Raw genomic sequence first — 16,826 nt, forward strand, 5'->3', positions numbered from 1 at the left:
CGATCAGTAAATAGCTGTTTATAATGTATTTCTTTACTAATATTTCCTATCAGAACACTAGCATCACTTGTACGCTCAATAAGAGCCCGATTAGCATGATGGTCTGATACAATTTGATTTAAATGCTTTATTGTTTCAATTATTTTATTTTTCAGATATCATTAGGATATTCCAGAACATAATTTTTAAATAAATGCTCTAATTTTGTAGTTCCTTTACTTGGGAAATGCTATGTGAAATTAAAATTTAGACGGGAAAAAAAAGAGATAAAACTATGGAAGAGGACAAAGAGAACGAGATTTACATACATAATAATTCCATATACCTAACAGACTGGAGAAAATGACAGTTAAAGAGCTTGTTTGAAACAAATAAATTCACTTACGTAATCACTTTGAATATAGGGATCCTTGGTTTCTCAGTTCTCCTCATAAACCTCCAGATACTGGTTGTACGGTGACTGTGTCATATGTATGATATAAGGGAAAATAGATTAAGGATTTATCTCCAAGAGGTGAACTGTCTGTCTATCTAGTTTTTTTTTTTTTAAAAATCTTCTCGTCCTTAGAAACTGACAAAATAAATTTGTCATATAGGAACATTTTGTCTTAAATTGAAAATATATTCAACAGATATTATAAACAAATTTCGTCGTAACAACATAGAAAGGTGCAGGTATTGTCCTGGACATCCATTGCTCTGGATTAAGGTGAATGTGAAATTGTTCGAGTGACTGCAACTATCAAATTCAGTTCAGTTTTGCTCGTCACCCCTGCCGGGGTATAGGCCGCCCACAAAAGATCGCTAGAGGCTTCTGTCCTATGCCATCCCCTTAAGCTGACTCCAGGTGTGACCCATCTTAGTGATGTCCGCCTCAAGGTCGCGTCGCCAGGTGTTTCTTGGTCGTCCCCTTCTCCGCTTGCCTTGAGGGTTCCGTTTCAAAGGCTGTCTGGTAATGTTGGTTGGCGGCTTGCATAGGGTGTGTCCCATCCAACCCCACCTTCTCTTCTTGATCTCGTCCTCTACCGGAAGCTGGAAGGTTCTCTGCCACAGGTTGGTGTTGCTGATGGTGTCTGGCCAGCGGATCTAGATAATTCTTCTTAGGCAGTTGTTGATGACGGTCTGAACTCTCTTTACAGTCGACTTGGTGGTTCTCCAGGTCTCTGCTGCATACAGTAGGACTGACTTCACGTTGGAGTTGAACAGCCTGATCTTGGTAGTTAAGGAAATTTCTTTGGAGCTCCAGATGTTCTTGAGCTGTATGAAAGCTGCTCTTGCCTTTCCGATCCTTGCCTTGACATCTGCGTCTGTGCCACCCTGCTGGTTGATAATGCTGCCTAGGTACGTGAAGGACTCCACCTCTTCCAAGGGATTTCCTTTTAGTGTGACTGGGTTGTTACTGGCATAATTGATCTTGAGGATCTTGGTCTTGTCTTTGTTGATGTTGAGGACAACCTGTACTGATATGGCTGCCAGTACGTCGGTCTTAACCAGCATTTGCTGCTTACTATGGGACAATAGTGCTAGGTCATCGGCAAAGTCCAGGTCCTCAAGTTGTCTCCAAAATGTCCACTGGATCCTATTTCTCCGAACACTGGTGGACGTCCTCATAATCCAGTCGATGGCGAGAAGGAAGAGAAACGACGAGAGCAAGCAGCCTTGCCTCACGCCAGTCTGCACTAGGAAGCTGTCTGTGAGTTGTCCTGCATGAATGACTCTGCAGGACATTCCGTTGTAAGTGTTCTTGATCAGGTTCACCAGCTTGGTTGGGATGCCGTAGTGGCGAAGAAGTTTCCAGAGTGTCTCTTGGTCCACGCTGTCGAATGCCTTCTCATAATCGACGAAGTTGATGTAGAGTGAAGAATTCCACTCCAACGATTGTTCGATTATGATGCGAAGAGTAGCTATTTGGTCCGTACACGATCTGTTCTGCCGGAAGGCCGCTTGCTCATCTCGTAACTGTGGCTCAACGGACTCCTTCATCATCTCCAAGAGGACCCGGTTGAAGACTTTCCCTGGGACTGATAAAAGTGTGATTCCTCTGTAGTTGGAGCAGATGCTGAGGTCGCCTTTCTTTCGGATCTTGATGAGGTGTATCTCTTTCCAGTCAGTCGGAATTTCTTCTTCTTCCCAGATCTTTTCAAAGAGGTGGTATAGCATTTCCACTGAAGCATCTAAGTCTGCTCTGAAGGCTTCTGCTGGGATGCCATCAGGTCCAGATGCTTTGCCATACTTTAGCTGGGTGATGGCTTTCCTGATATCATCTCTGGTGGGAGTGTCACAGCTTATGGGGAGATCTGCGTTGACTGGGTGGATTTCTGGGGGATTTAGTACGGCTGGCCTGTTCAACAGTTCTTCAAAATATTACGCCCGTCCATTAATTTGGTGTTCTGTACTTGCTATGGTATTTCATTGCTTGTCCTTTACGGGTCTCTCTGTTTGCTGTACTTGCCTGAGAGCTACTTGGTGATGTCATACAGCTTCTACATGTTATCACTTCCGGTCGCTTCTTCTGCCTCTGCTGTCATTCCTTCAACATAGTTTCTCTTGTCTGTCTTGATGCTTCTTTTCACTTCTCTGTGGGCGTCAGTGTACTATCTTTGTACTTTTACTTTTTTAGTTCTTGTCCTACTGCTATTTACTGTTGCTTTGTCTGTTTACGTTTCTGGATTTTGCGCCATGTTTCGGCTGAAATCCATTCTTTCTGCTGGTGCTTCATGGGGCCTAGTACTTCTTGGTACTTGTTGTTAAGCGTCAGTCTGTATTCTTCTTTAGGTTTTTGCATCTTTCAACAGGTTGATGGTATACTTTGTTTTCTTCTCTTTGGCGCCCATCCAGTTCTTCTTCAGCTTAAGTTTCAGCCTTGAGACAAATAAGTGGTGGTCAGATACCACATCTGCTTCCCTCTTCACCCTCACGTCTTGCAGGGATCTTCTGAACTTCTTGGCTATGCAGATGTAGTCAATATGATTTTCTGTCACATGGTCTGGTGATATCCATGTGTTCTTGTGGATTCTCTTGTGGGGAAATATGGTACCCTCAATTTTCCATTTTCGTTCATCTCGCACAGGCCGTCGATCCACATGGCTTGTCATACCTTGTGTTGTCTGACCCAACTTTGGCACTGAAGTCACCCATGAGGATGTTGATGTCTTTGTCTGGGAAGTTCTCTACTATATTCTGTAGTCTGTTGTAAAACTGGTCCTTATCTTTTTCTTCACCGTCATTTGTTGGAGCGTAGCATTGTATGACGTTCATATTTATTTTCTCCTTCTTGGTCCTAAACGTTGCCGTGAGAATTCTGGGCCCATGTGGTTCCCATTCTATCGGTGCATTATATGCTTTGTCACGTTTGCCTGCCCGCGATTACGTAAATCAGGAACAAAGGGATGGGTTAGCGCCGTGAGTATGTCGACCCTGCACTGCCGTGGCAATTTGTGTTTGTACAAGAGCCGCTCCGTTAGATGTTAAAACTCACATGTAGACGTTGAAAGCTTTGAACAAAGGACCTCGATGCTGTTGTAAATCTCCCCGTTTTGACAGATGGCCTGAGGCTCGTCTGTTAAACTAAACCGACTGGGGTTGAATTAATATCCAATCGCAACTGAGGAAGGGTGGGGCCATCAATTCGAACCAGAATTTAACAGTCATTTGGGCTGGGAAAGAATTAGTCATTGTGAAGCATCGTGCTGACAAGTTGTAGCAATAACTCCGGGAGCCACTCCTGATTTGGCGGGAAAAACCTTGGTACATTCAAAGACAGAAAGCTTCGTAAAGGTCAGTGAGTTATTTGCTCGATTGTTGCAGAATGTTACAGCATTGTAATTGTAATTATGTGCAGTATGTATATTTACTTACTAGAATTGTTAGTACGTAGAATTACCTTTGTATTGTTTAATTTACATGCGTACTTGAGAAATGAGTTATGATTATGTAGATTGCTCGCTCGTCAGAATTAATATTGTAATTCGCTATGTAGTTACTTCGTGGTAAGCAAGTGTATTTATTTATGTGATATTCTAGATTTTGCAATTGTTGAATTAAATTGTACCTTTGGAAATGGTTGCAGTGTGTAAATTTAAATAATATGGATACACTTATTGGAGTGTAATGTACAGAAATGCGTCGGATTGTTGTGATATTGTTGAGAATAATAAGATTAAGAATATATATATATATATATATATATATATATATATATATATATATATATATATATATATATATATATATATATATATATTGATGTGACGTACTTTAGTGATGTCTGTATGTTAAGTAGGTTACCGCTCTTTTTTTTCGATGTGCACGAATGCGTGACCAAAGATGTAGATAGCCTTGATCTGATGATTGATTGATTGTTGATGTAGTGTGAGCGAGATGGCTAACAAAACATGCTAACGTCCTTGTGTTTTTCTTTGGAAGCTTTTGGGGACAGAACTACCGGGTAGTCAAGTTCCGAGTCTCAGAGAGACAGGATAGAAGTAGGCGGAGAACAAGCCTCGTTGAAGGAGAAAGAGAAAGAGAAGGAGGAGGAGAAAAGGAGACAAAAGGGGAAGAGGATAGGAAGAATCGGAGTACGGAGAACGCCGGAAGGGGGAAAGGAATTGGCGGGTTAAACACAGATGAGTAGAAACCAAGTACAGGGGAAAGTCATCTCACACTATAATCACGTGATGAAATAGGTTGTAACATGGTCGAGAGGAATAAGATTGGTTGATAAATTAATATCGTTTAATTTGTATTAAATTGTTATTCTTTGAATTTCACCTTTGTGTTCTTAATAATTTAATTGTCAGTATTGCTGACTGGGGGTTCGGAGCTGTATCTCTCTCTATCACTAATTTCACTTCCTACAAAAACGAGCCAGGGTGGGAATTCCACAGTAATTCAAATAAATATTGGGAGCATCCCACCCCAACGCATAACAGTGGGTCACATAGAACTTCACATGCTTGCTTTGACAGCAAGAACCCCACCCCCTGTGTATGAGGCGCGTTATTTCCTCATGTCCTAAATACAGTAGCATCTCTCCTATCATCAGTCTTCTTTGTCCAGATTGGGTTCATCTTGTCTCACTAATGCCCCGTAGGGATAGGTTGTAGTTCCTCATCTCTGCTGCTACCTGTGCTGTTTTTCCTGCCTCATACATTGTCCTCACATTCCATGTTGCGATGTTATTTCTCCTGTTTGATAGAAGGGTTGCCTGCTTTATGGCTTCCGATGGATCGCGGCTTTCACCACATAGCATCATAAATCTTCTAGAAGAAGGCCCTTCCTCCCTCAGCTTTCAGTTTCTGGGTTTTCTTCTGTTCGCGTTTGTGTAGCAAGTTGGGTTTTACAGGGTCGGGTTGCTAGCCCCACGCCCAACCCTTATCCTTTTGCACCTGGGCTTGGGACCTACAATGGCAGAGTTAATTAATTTTCAAAATCTGCTTAGTTAAAATAGCAGAAAGCCTGGAAGATGACGATCAACACAGTCTCGTGTAATGTATATAATAAAGCGATACTTCTGGATTTAGCAAACATTAATTATAAGTAAATAAATTATTATTTAACAAATATAGCCTGTTGATAACATATTGATAGAATGGACCTATTATTTAGACAGATTAATCATGGTCATGCAAAATACCTCGGTTTTGATTTTTACGGCTGTTAATAATCTAGGAGAGGCAGTGTAACTATGGCTCAGATGACTGGGCAACAGGTCTGCCTCTGTCTGTCACGTGGTTGTTGGGCATTGCTTATTGGTAAAATGTCTGCCTCTGTCACACGGTTGTAGGTCATTGCGTATTGGCAAAAAGTCTGCCTCTGTCTGTCACACAGTTGTAGGTCATTGCGTATTGGCAAAAAGTCTGCTTCTGTCTGTCACATGGTTGTAAGGCATTGCATATTGGCAAAATGTCTACCTCTGTCTGCTACATGGTTGTAGGGCATTGCTTACTGGCAAAATGTCTGCTTCTGTCTGTCACACGGTTGTAGGACATTGCAAGCGATAAGATCTATTTTACTATGCATTTCATACATACATGTCATTTCTAATTGATTTGTGGTTGATTTCCAAGAAACACTGTATGAGAATCTTTACCATCAGAACGGGGACACACACATATACAAAATGGGGACACACACATATACAAAATGGGGACACACATACATACATACACAGTGCTAGAAATTATACAATCAAATAGGGGACATTCAATAAATATGCATTTTGATTCTAAATCGAAATAAATTCAATCTAAATACTACATTAACCTCACCTCATGCACATAGTTCCCATCCATATTAATAAACTAAATTAAAAGTATCATGTTGAGTCTTTGTATAATGGTTGTTGTATCTATAAGTAAAAATGTACGTCCAGGAGTTTGAAGACGTTGGACTGTCAGAAATGTGAAAATACAGAGAATGTGTCCCTTTTTCTAAAATGAAATAATCAAAGATCTGCATGCTAATCTTCAGTTAAAATAATTTTATTGGAAAGACTACAAAATAACACATGTTTAACTTTGATGTACAAAGATTTGCTACTTTAGTGCATCCCCTTCATTAACAAGCCAATGCATGATAAGATCTCTTTAATATGAAACACACCAAAAGTTTATTTTGTATGATGGCATGGTTTAGTTTTAGTGAGCTCACGTCAGAGCCGCATAAATGTCACTGTTGCCAAATAGTCTCTATTAAAATCTAATTGTGTGGATTGATTGTGTGACGCCATGTGAAGTATTCATGATAGAGACTGGTAAATCGTACAATAGAACAATCGAGAAGGGACGGTCCCGTTGTCTGGAGACGCCTTTTGTTCATACTATGATGGTAAATATGGTGTAGAGTTACAGGCGCAATGAAGCTTAAAATCATGATTTGACTGACTTAAGTTAGCGTAGAAAAATAGTTCCCGGTATTTGGTGTTTGAGTTGTGAATTGTATTTTATGGTAGGTAAGTACCGGCGCTACGTTACGGAAATGTATTAAGGAGAAAAAAGGCATTTGTGAGGTAGGCAGGCAATTGTGAAGTTGTGATGTAAAGGTGTAGTTGTGATATTGGTGGTCATGCATTAATTAGAGGAAAACTATTATAGTTTGTTTCATTAGTTCACTAAAGAGACCTCTTGCTTGTAACATTATTAACGTTCTGCCTTTCTCTAAGTGAAGTCAGTTTTGAATTTAATGTTGTGCAATTGTGGTCATTGATTAATGAAAGAAAATTTGACTAGTGTTATCATCAGGTCCTTAGAAATAGGGGAAAACAAGGGACTTACAGCCAGAAAGAAGTGAAGCATGCAAGAAGGAAGACCGACAGACAGAAGTAACGAAGCCGAAAGGCCGAGAGAGAGAGAGAGAGAGAGAGAGAGAGAGAGAGAGAGAGAGAGAGACTAAACGAGGAAAGAATGTGAAATATTTGATAATTTACCTAGGAGTCAAACAAAATTTATCTGATCATTTTCTTTCACATTGTTTGTACTTCAGCCAGCATAAACATTTATGATACATCGAGAAACACTAAATATGAGTATGAAAACTAAACTTGTGTTTTGTGCTTCGAGACTGGTGCCATGTACAAGTAATTACAAAAGTTATTTTTATATCCTATTGGCTCAAGCTTAACTTGTCTGATTAACCTCTAATGCGGTTAATTGAGGAAAGAAATGGCATTATTTTTTGGTTACCATGTAGACTGTTCGTTATTATGCTTCTAACCACATTTGAATGAACTAAAATCAATGTTGATATTTTCCAGTGTATTTCTTATCCAAATGTGCATGGCTCAGAGGCAAAGTTAAACAGGAGATAAAATATACAAGCACAGATGAATTGCTTGAATCTCTTGTCCATCGTAAAAACCGTGTTTTCTTCTGTTTGTGTTTTTCATTTACTGTACGATACCCACCAATGCGGACAGAGGTGCCAGTGAGCGAGCACTTTAGACCACTCGACTCCCGAGACCACAAAACATTAAGAGTGATAATTACGATGTCGTAATGGATATTTAGTTATTAAACACAATGTCATTAGAACGTTCTGACGGGAGCTATTCACATCCTGACAGAAAATGTATGCAAGACACAAAGAACTGATACAACAACAAAAGTTTAAACAACAGCAACAACAACATCAGAAGCAACAAACAATCAAAAAAAAAAATAGAAACAAAAACAAGAACCGAATGAGAAACAAAAAGAAAAAGTAAACAGCAGAACCAACAACAAAAGCAAATGGAAGCGAGAGAACAACAACAAAAGCAACAGCAACAACAACAAAAGAAGCATATAGGAGAAACGCGAGATGAAATAGGACAACAGAATCAAAAAGAAAACCACCAAAAAGCATTAACGAATGAGGAGAAAAAAACAGGAAAATAACTCAGGGCCTCGGACAGAGTAGGGCTACTAGAACAAAATTCCGGGGGCAAACAACGGTCAGGGGGTCCACTGTCGTCACAGTTTGTAATTCATAGGGGCCTACTGGAGAATTTTCCCTAGGGCCTACACATTTTTCCTAGGGCCACCACATTTTTTCCGCGGTCTTGCAAACCTATATATATATATATATATATATATATATATATATATATATATATATATATATATATATATATATATATCGTTGGTTAGAGCGTCCGTCTCGGATATATTTTAGTACGCTATATACACTATCCAACGTAGAGTCGTGATGTTTGTAAGTGGGTAGATACTAAGTTTTGCCAAAACATTATTACAAAAAGAAGTATATATGACCTATTTTTTGATGTTTTTGTGACTACATTTAAACTGTGTTCCATGTTTATTTATTACGAGAAGTTTATATTCCAACAATCATTAAAACTGATTATTAAATGTGTTTCAGTACTATATCCCTTGCAACCAAAGAAGATGACCAGTGGAGATGGAAGTAGGAACGCCTATTCATTGGTAAATTCTCCATATTAATGACTATACAATATAGATTGTGACCGCTCCGGTGGCCTAGTGGTTAGAGCTTCCGCCTCGGATGCGGAAGGTAGTGGGCTCGATCTCTGGTCGAGTCATACCAAAGACTTACAAAAATGATACCAACAGCTGCCTCGCTTGGCGCTCAGCATTAAGATGTTAATGTTAGGACGGGTCGGCCTGGTGTCAGGATAATGTGACTGGGTGGGACATCATGCTACATGTATGTGGCATGATGCCCCAGTGCTAGACATCACTATAAACTGTCACACTGCAGATATCGTAGCGATATGACTGAAAAATTGTTAAAGCTACGGTAAAAATCCAAATCACACACACACACACACACACACACACACACACACACACATATATTGTGATATGTTTTCCTCATCATGTTAAATATATATTGTACATGAGAACGAGTATACTGCGAACTGCATGATTTGAAGGTGATACTTCATCTGTAGTGGCTAATCAACGTAATTAGCAGTGCCAGAACTATGTACTACTGGATGTCACGCCAAGATTATTCAAAGACTGCATCTTTCACAATGTAGTATCTGTCTTCTGGGATGGGCAATGATAATAGATTCTGTAGCATAATTAAAGATTTTAAAAAAAAAACTAATTATAGTACTTCTGCTTTGATAGCATACAAAGGATTATTATGTTGTTGCCTTATCTTAAAAAAAGTGTTTTATATATTTTATGCTCTCTCATAGTAACTATAAGATTCCAGACTGAATATTTTTAGTTGGTAATCTGGGACACCGTCTTATAATACAATACAATATAAAAAGACAAAATCTCTCACCTGAAGAGCGCGTATAAATATTGTGTTTATAATAAATAATGATCCTATTGTTTTGTTGACGCAGAACATGGTAGATAAATATTGCAACTCTGAAAATGAAAAAAAAAAATTTGTGTTGAAATAAAGGCATACAATTATTCTAGATCTTGAAAACATTTACAAATCAAAAATGCATGCTATTTATCTTCTACGAACACCAAATTACTGCGATAACAAACATTATACAAACAACATGAAGAAGTAACACCATGTCTACCAGTCTGTATAAAAAGAATGTCTAGAACGTCTGAGTCTCGAAAGAGCTTATGGCTAGAAAGTCTGAGTCTCGAAAGAGCTTATGACGAGAATCACGTTTGAGTCTCGAAAGAATTTTGCGTGCATAGATAAGTAATCCTATTGAAATCCACTTATCAACATTTAATACTGTTTCATGATTTTTATAATACCTTCATTTTGATGACAGCTTGATTTTATCATGCCAGTTTTGACTAGTACGATCCTTCACTCTCTGTGAGAATGCTGCCACAAATACACTTACATTTCCAATATCTTGCAATATCCATACAAGGCCAAAACCTAAAATAAATAATAAATGTCACACAAGTGATAACACGCCTGTTATCGTAATATGACTAAAACAATTTGTAACATTTTGCTGGGTATCTGCTTCCTTTTATATGTTACAATTTACACCAATCTTTAACGCACGTATATCATTATGTAACACACATACATAGGTAGTCTGCCACATAAACAACGTAATCATTCATATTACTAGAGTTACGTAGATATTGTTTGCAGAAACGGTTCTGAACATTTTCAATATACTCTGAATACGTGTGTCCCCAAATTTCAGAACCTTAGCATGATATGTTTTACCATAGTATAACATATTTTAAAGGCATCTATAAAACGAAAGTACCAAAATTTCCCTTGGTATTAAAAGACAGTCCTAACAGTTTGATATAGTACTTATATGTGTATCATATATTTGTGTATTTATATATGCATGTATGTATATACATCCGTATGTGTGTATGAATGCAGGAAGAAAAGAATGTCGTGCAATGGTATGTCAGCAAAATAATTTCGATATACTAATAATAATAATAATGAGGACTTTGTATAGCGCCTAATCTTTAGAAGCTCTTAGCGCTTTACAACATTAGACAACACCTATAAGATATAAAAAAACATATAATAATATTATTACAAAAACAAACACCATGAAATCAGAAAAACATTAAAAAATTAAAAAAAACATGCTGAGAATATTTCAGGTAGGAAACATTATTAGGTCTTTAAGTTTGTTCTTGCAGTCGAAATAAGTGAGTTTTGAGAGCCCTCTTGAATGTGATCACTGTGTCTTTGTGTCGAAGTTCAGTGGGCAATTCATTCCACGTTGCTGGGCCCTGATATGCAAAAGAACGCTGTCTATATGACTTTGTTTTCATAGTGGGAATAATGAGTATACGATTGTCAGAAGAGGAGCGTAAATATCTTGCTGGGGTGTACACATGGATGAGGTCGGATAGGTATGTTGGACTAGAGTCCGACAGTGAAACGTAGCACAGAGAACAAATTTTGTGTTTGATTCTGGATCGAATGGATAGCCAGTGTATGGTACAGAGCAGCGGGGAGGTGTGCTTTGATCGTGGTACTCTAAGTATGATCCGAGCAGATGTGTTTTGAACTTTTTGAAGTTTCTGGAGTAGATATTGAGATGAACCAGACATAATTGAGTTACAATAGTCCAGTCTTTAAAGTACTAATGAACACACAAGTGTTTTAGTGGCATCAACTGAAAGATATTTGCGAATTGAGCTGATGAGTCTCAGCTCAAGACATGTAGCCTTGCGTATGTTCATGACATGTTGGTGCAATGTGAGAGTACTGTCCAGAGTAACACCTAGGTTTCTTACTGACTGTGTGAATTTAATGATGGCGTTGCTGATATTTATTGTTTGAGGTAAAGGATGTGAATGAGAAAGTCTTTGTGTTGTGATCAGAATGGCCTCAGTTTTATCATCATTCATCTGCAGCTTGTTACATGTCATCCATGATTTCACATCAGAAATGTACCTCTCTACACCTTGGATGGTAGCATCAACTTCAGTTGGATGGCTAGATTTGTATATTTGGATGTCATCAGCGTACAATTGGTGAGACACTGGATGATGATCTATGACACTTGAGAGCAAGTGAGTGTACAGAATGAAGAGAACAGGTCCAAGAACAGACCCCTGTGGAACACCACAACATAGATCAACTGGGTTGGAGTGTATTCCATCTGCAGATACAATTTGTGTCCTTTTGACCAAGTAGGACTTGAACCATAGTAAGGCTGTATAATGACTGCCAAATACATGCTGGAGACGGTGAACTAATATATCATGGTCTATTGTGTCAAATGCTGCAGACAGATAAAGGAGGGTGAGGACTGTAATCTTTCCGGTATCCAACGCAGAGAGAATGTCATTAACTACTTTTAGAAGAGTAGTTTCAGTACTGTGGCAAGGGCGATATGCAGATTGTACATTGCTAAAAAGACTATTTGAATTTAGATGAGATACAAGCTGGGATAGAACAAACTTTTCTAAGATTTTTGAAATGAATGGTAGATTAGAAACTGGGCGGTAGTTCTTTAAATCGTTATGGTCTAGTGTTGGTTTCTTCAGCAGAGGCTTTACAATGGCAGTTTTGAAAAATGATGGGAATTCCCCGGATGAGAGAGAGGTATTAATAACATCAGCTAGTGAAGGCAATACTGGATCTAAGCACTCAAGCAGCAGTGATGTTGGAATTGGATCAAGTTCACATTACTTTGGTGCACTCTTCATCAGGATTGTACGTACGAAATCCATAGAGACAGGTTCAAATGCTGCTAATGGTTGCCGCTCAAATTCTGTATCCCAACTGTATGGTGACGACGAGTCAATTGAAATTGTGGTGTCAAGCGTATCTCTAATGGTTTGTACTTTGTCACGGAAGAAATTTACAAACATGTCCGGAAGGTCGACAGGAAAGAAGGTAGTTGGAAGTGGTGTTGATTTGTTCCTTGACATTATATTGTTAGTAATCTCGAAGAGCTCTTTGCAGCTGGAACGTTCCATGATCTTAGTAGTGTAGTGGGCTGATTTCGCTGCATGGACTATATTTGTGACATTCTTCTTAGCGACTTCATAGATTTGCTTATGAATAGTGAGTCTGGTGGAAAGCCAGAACCTCTCAGCTTTACGGCGGTCTCTTTTAGCAGTGCGAATCTGGTCAATAACACTGCTATACCATGGAGAACACTTGTGAATTGATACTCTGCACTTGGTAGCTGGGGCATTTTTGTCAAGCAATGAACGCAGACAGTTATCGAGTTGTTATGCGGTATGAGGTCAGCAAGTTGTTAGGTTAGCTTGGATGTCGTGCATTAGTTTGGTTCTATTTCTCATATGGAGGTTTCTCTTAGTAGCGGATAAAGGTGGAGGGTTAGGGACTGATATGTCAAGATGGCATATAATGCAGAGGTGATCTGATGCAAGGTCATGGGATACCAGGGAGGACCGTAGAATGTTATCATCAGGTCTATGAAGAATCCAGTCTAAAATGTGACCATGTTTATGGGTGGCTTGGTTAACTGACTGTTCGAGGTTGAAAACATTAATGGAATCTATGAGTTTTGATGTATTTGAGTTTCCGAGCCAGTCAAAGTGAAAGTTGAAATATCCAAGAATAATCAGGTTGCCACGTATCGATATTCCATAGTCCAGGAGATTCGGAAACTGCTCCAAAAAAGAGAGTCAGCTAGCTTGTTTTTTCTACTAGGAGGAGGGCGGTATAGGCAGAAAAAATGGACTGACCTTTGCTCCAGTGTGAGTGTGGTTTGGACTAGTTCAAACGATGTGTGGTCGAAATTGAATGTTGTGGTGTAGTTAAGACGTTTTATCATGGAGTTCTTTGTGATGACAGCAATTCCACCTCCGCGAAAATTACAGGGGAACGACCTGATGGAGTAACCAGTGGGTGTTAGATCCGCACACTTGGGCTCATCGCCTGATGTTTTTAGCCATGTTTCTGTCACGAAAAATATGTCAACATTCTGGTCGTTGATAAAATTAACTATTTCTGTGCGCTTTTCCGGTGGTCCTACTGAATGGGCATTGAATAATGCAATGCGCAGAGGTATTTCTTGGATAATTGACACAAATGTTGACGAATTAATAGGGATTTGAATTAGGTTATCTAAATTAACGGTCGATTTTTTTTTTAAATGGTTGTGCCTAAATAAGGGAGATAACAGGGATTCTTCTTCCTGTTCTACGCCGGCCAGCTTTAAAACAACGTTTCTTTTTTCGCTTCTGTTTACATTTTGGTAATGATGCATGTAGTCCCAGTTCGTTTAGTCTAGAGCAGAATGTAGTGTGGAAAGCCAAGGAGTGGTCATTTAAAGCAATTAATGAGGGTCCATCGTAACATAAACGGGTTGACTGGAGAATATCACGTGATGTCGGTTTGTTCAAAAACAGTGGAGCAAGACAGCTGAGAAAACGTCTAATTGTTCTCGTTTCCAAAACAAGGAGATGCAGAATACATAATGAACACAATAACGAAGATGAAAACAGGCAACAAGCACAAATATCATGAGAACGGCACTAAAAACGGAACAGCTGCTTCAAGCCGATTAAGCGATAGCGGCCATCTTGTTCATCGTGCTGATTAATAGCTATAATTTAATTTTACAAAGATGAATAGTTAAAATGCAGAGAGAAAAAAAAATGCCAGCATAACTTTGATTAGAATGTGGGCCACCGCTCTGGTGGCCTAGTGGTTAGAGCACCTGCCTCCAATGCGGGAGGTCGCGGTTTCGAACACCGACCGAGCCGTAACAAATACTTATAACAATGGTACTAACAGCTGCCTCGCTTGGCGATCAGCATTAAGAGGTTAGTATTAGGACTGGTCGGCCTGGTGTCAGGATAATGTGACTGAAAGAGACATCATGCTACCTTTCTGTGGCATGAAGCTCCAGTCCTAGACATCACTATAAACTGCCACACTGCAGACATCGTAGCGATATGACTGAAAAATTGTTAAAGCTACGTTAAAAATCTAAATCACACACACACACACACACACACACACACACACACACACACACAAATTGCAGGCCTACATTTCGTTGTCAGGATCAATTTAGTCTCAGCTTATTTTCTGCAGAATAATTACTGATTACAGTGGCTACAGGAGACCGCTAAAAAGCTTCGTAGAGGTGAGTTATGTAATCGTTGATATGCTTCCCTATATATCCGCCTGTTGGTCGCCCAGAGAAAGTTGCCTTCCTTCAGATGTATTGGATCGTCGTGTTTGAAAGCGAGTTCTAAATGCTGAAACTCCACAAAAAAACGTAGAATAGATTGTAACTGCGGCTCTGTCTAAATGTATCAGTTATCGAGAAAATTTCTCTCTAGTAGGGATCAGATTGATTGATTGACCTAGGTTCTTGTCTAATACATGCCCACGCTCTAGTGATGGATTTTGTTTAACTTATATACTCGCTTATAAGTCGAGGCAAACTACAAACAACACAGAACCTGATCTGACATATCATAATGCGCATTCTGATCGAGGTCTATGATGTTTATTATACTGATTACTCCTAACACACTGCACATATCCAGATCTGTTGATGCATTATGCGATGGCAGAGCTGGGCCTGTGCAGTTTACAGTTTGAGTAGGCTTATTCGCGAGTATGTACAGTAAGGTAACATTCAATGAAGCTACATGGTCATCTTACAAAGAGTCGATAGGCTATTTACCAAGAGAATTTACACAAAGACTTACTGAAACAAATGGTGACTGTCTGTTCAGCTTTTATATCTACGCTTCATATGTTTCCAGAAGTTACTTGTTATCTTCCATTGCTAGTCCAACCGATCGGTTTGCAAACTGGGTCTATAAACATTTCCCAGAAGTCGAACTAATAACACTGGACAACAAATTTTTACAAAAGTCATGTTACTGAAATAAAATTAGTCAATTCTTATCAATTTTTATGTGCTGAACACGAATATGACAGTCAAATTGCAAAATTGGCTCTAGTTTTTTTGTAATCTGCAAGAAATTAATGTTTACATAACGAAATGCATTCCAATAGTAAAAGGTCAACTGTAATAGCCTACCTATAAAAAATCAAGTCACTGACTACATCTTAGATTTCTTCGCCTGTCTCTTGTACAGCTGTTCGGGAGCATCTCTGAGGAGTGTCCAGCAGTAGTCAGCCAGCATTGTAGTGGACCATTTTCCCTGGTATCTTTGTTCCATTGTTGCGATATCTTGATGAAAACGTTCGCCGTGTTCATCACTAACAATACCACAGTTGCTAGGAAAGAAATCCAAATGGGAATGAAGGAAGTGAATCTTTAGAGACATATTGCAGCCAAGTTTCTTATACTTCATCAACATGTCTTCTACTAGTTCCTTATAGTTTTCTGCCCTAACATTTCCGAGGAAGTTTGTAGAAACTAGGCGAAAAGCATTCCATGCTTGTTCCGCGTCACCTTCCAGCAAGTTGTTGAACCGGTCATCTTTGAAAAGCTCTCGAATCTGAGGACCCACAAAAACTCCCTCTTTAATCTTTGCTTCGCTGAGTCGAGGGAATTTTTCATGCAGGTATCGGAATGCTGGCAAAGTCCGGTCAATGGCTTTCACGAAGTTCTTCATCAAACCTAGTTTGATGTGAAGGGGTGGTAGCAAGATTTTCTGAGCCTCAACCAGAGCTGGGTGTTGGATATTCTTCTCTCCAATGGCTACATTCTGCCTGTGAGTCCATTCCTTCCTCATGTAGTGCATTTCCCTTGCTCAGCTATCCCACTCGCATAAGAAACACATGTATTTTGTATATCCTTGCTGCAGTCCCATTAAAAGGGCAACTACCTTCAAATCACCACAGAGGTGCCAGCTGTACTTGTTATACTCAATGGAATTCAGTAGCTGCCTTAAGTTATCGTATGTCTCTTTCATGTGGACAGCATACGCTACTGGAATAGATGGAAGAATGTTTCCATTGTGCAAAAG

At 39.3% G+C, this 16,826-nt stretch overlaps 1 pseudogene; it reads right to left on the reverse strand.

Annotated features, from left to right (window-relative positions):
* Nucleotides 1-819: 819 nt before the first annotated feature.
* Nucleotides 820-5,251, reverse strand: LOC149776906 (uncharacterized; annotated as a pseudogene).
* Nucleotides 5,252-16,826: the final 11,575 nt, after the last annotated feature.

The sequence above is a fragment of the Sinohyriopsis cumingii genome, chromosome 18 (genome assembly GCF_028554795.1).
Source record: "Sinohyriopsis cumingii isolate HCF-2022 chromosome 18, ASM2855479v2, whole genome shotgun sequence".
NCBI lineage: Eukaryota > Metazoa > Mollusca > Bivalvia > Unionida > Unionidae > Sinohyriopsis > Sinohyriopsis cumingii.